The sequence below is a fragment of the Limulus polyphemus genome, unplaced genomic scaffold (genome assembly GCF_000517525.1).
Source record: "Limulus polyphemus unplaced genomic scaffold, Limulus_polyphemus-2.1.2 Scaffold726, whole genome shotgun sequence".
Taxonomy (NCBI): Eukaryota; Metazoa; Arthropoda; class Merostomata; order Xiphosura; family Limulidae; genus Limulus; species Limulus polyphemus.
In genome coordinates this window covers 139,037-141,694 of record NW_013666336.1, presented here as the reverse complement: position 1 = coordinate 141,694, position 2,658 = coordinate 139,037, and positions in this window count along the sequence as shown.

Here is a 2,658-nt window from a genome sequence, read left to right as displayed (position 1 = left end):
AAAAGCTTGTATTTGGAAAAAACTCAGAATCGTTTTATTAGCCGCTATGCCGCGACTAAAAATAACAAATTAAATCAGAATTAATTTTTTTAATTATAAGTGTAAAATTTATATAAAAGATTATATTCAGAAGAAATGCTACTAAACGAAGGTAACGACTCTTTCTTTGAAAGCTTACCGACGTTACTAAAATGTGTGGAAGAGTCTATAGATGCTCTATTAACGCTTACAGAAATAACTGCTACTTCTAATAATTATCAAAAAACAAGTCCTCTGGAAATGATTACCTAACGGTTGAGTGGTTATTTAAGTCATGGTTTCAGATTGCCAATTCCCCGGTTGAAGTTTTAATAAATCTCCGGAGACAGTGAATGTTACTGAAGTATGAAAAAAGCACTATTAAAATTAAAAATTAAAAAAATAAACATTTGACAAAGTTAAAAAAAATAGTAACAGGCATCACCTAAATGTACTGATAATATTCCTAAAGCTACAATAAACCTGGTGTGATTCATTTAATCTATGAGAGCCGGTCTTATTCTGTTCCAGATCGATGCGTTTATAACACAAATGCTATGCGTGACATAACAAATGTTTAGCCATTGTAAATAACTTAGATCTTGAAAAATCATTCGAAAGGTATTCAAAAAATATGTTTTTACAGAAAAGTTATAAGAGCAGTTGACGCAGTATATAAAAATACTACCTTATTCCTTTCAAAATTAGTGTGAAACAAGAGCATCGAGTAAATGGGTTTTTATTCACATTAGATATCGAGTCTTTTCTATGTAATATAAGAAAAAATAACGATTCTATAATCCCAGTATCAACATTTAGTGATAATGAAAGTTATAAGAGCAGTTGACGCAGTATATAAAAATACTACCTTATTCCTTTCAAAATTAGTGTGAAACAAGAGCATCGAGTAAATGGGTTTTTATTCACATTAGATATCGAGTCTTTTCTATACAATATAAGAAAAAATAACGATTCTATAATCCCAGTATCAACATTTAGTGATAATGAAAGGCGTATTTTAGTTTTATTATGCTGAAGATATGGATATGTACATCAGACAGGAGACAAATTTTACATTAATGGTAATACTATAAATATACTTAATTATACATAAACAAAAAAGTGGTCACGCGCTTGAAGAATATTTTAGGCTATACAAGGCCGAATCTTGGAATAAAATTACTTGGAGTTAGTTCTATAAGGAGCTAAAATAAAAATGTTGTAAGCTTATTACAGAATGGTTTATTACCAAGCATTTTTAACCTTTTTTTGTCATTAAAAAGGAAAAAATACTAATTCTTAATCAAATTAGGTAGCGCGTGGCAAAGACTTTAAATACTTAATTACTCTAATACTTAATTTCCAAAATGCTTTTATATAATTTGTTCGAAGAATTGTTTGTTTGTTTTGAATTTCGCGCAAAGCTACACGAGGGCTATCTGCGCTAGCCGTCCCTAATTTAGCAGTGTAAGACTAGAGGAAAAGCAGCTAGTCATCACCACCCACCGCCAACTCTTGGGCTACTCTTTTACCAACGAATAGTGGGATTAATCGTCACATTATAACGCCCCCACAGCTGAAAGGGCGAGCGTGTTTGGTGGGACGAGGATTCGAACCCGCGACCCTCAGATTGCGAGTCGAGCGCCCTAACCACCTGGCCATTCATCGTTTAAATAGAAATATCTTACGTTTGCCTTTTGGAGAAGGTGGATTGAATGTGGATTAATTGATTATTTGTAGGATTCGGTATTTCTAAGGTATATTATATAAATCGACCAGCTCGCCCCTTCGAACTACAATCTAATTTTAAAGCAGCATACTTGCATTTTGTTTGTCTTTGAGTTATTTGAATGGATCATATGGAACCACGAGAAAGCTGAGAACGTTCTATAATTATGCTCTAACTATTCATGATGTTTGAAAAAAAAACGTAGGTTCAAGAAATCTTGATAGAAATGAATAAAACCCTATAACCCGAGCGCTTACGAAAGGTGAACCCTTCTTCTTCAGGGGTAAACTGGGAATGCTCTAAAAAGGTATTATAGTATCAATATAAGAATAAATATTGCACATTTTTCTGTTAATTAACTTCTTAAGAAATCTTTCTTGCTTTTTTATTTATTTTACTAGATAAAACAGGAAATTCGTTTTTTATTTTTCACAGTTGTTAAATAATGTGGTAACGGAGTCAGACATTGTAGACAATCAAATAAATAACAATAAAATGATTAGATTAATATTTCCAATCACATTTGAAGAATGGTGACTATGAAGAAGGTTTGAATCGATTAGTGAATGTGATTACAACACAACTTAAGTACATTGTTAATCCTATTGGAGTAATACATCCATTATAAAAGTACCAGTAACAAAATAATTTAAACACATTGTTAGTCCTATTGGATTAATACATCCATTATAAAACTACCAGTAACAAAACAATTTAAACACATTGTTAGTCCTATTTGAGTAATACATCCATTATAAAACTACCAGTAACAAAATAATTTAAACACATTGTTAATCCTATTGGAGTAATACATCCATTATAAAACTACCAGTAACAAAATAATTTAAACACATTGTTAGTCCTATTGGATTAATACATCCATTATAAAACTACCAGTAACAAAATAAGTT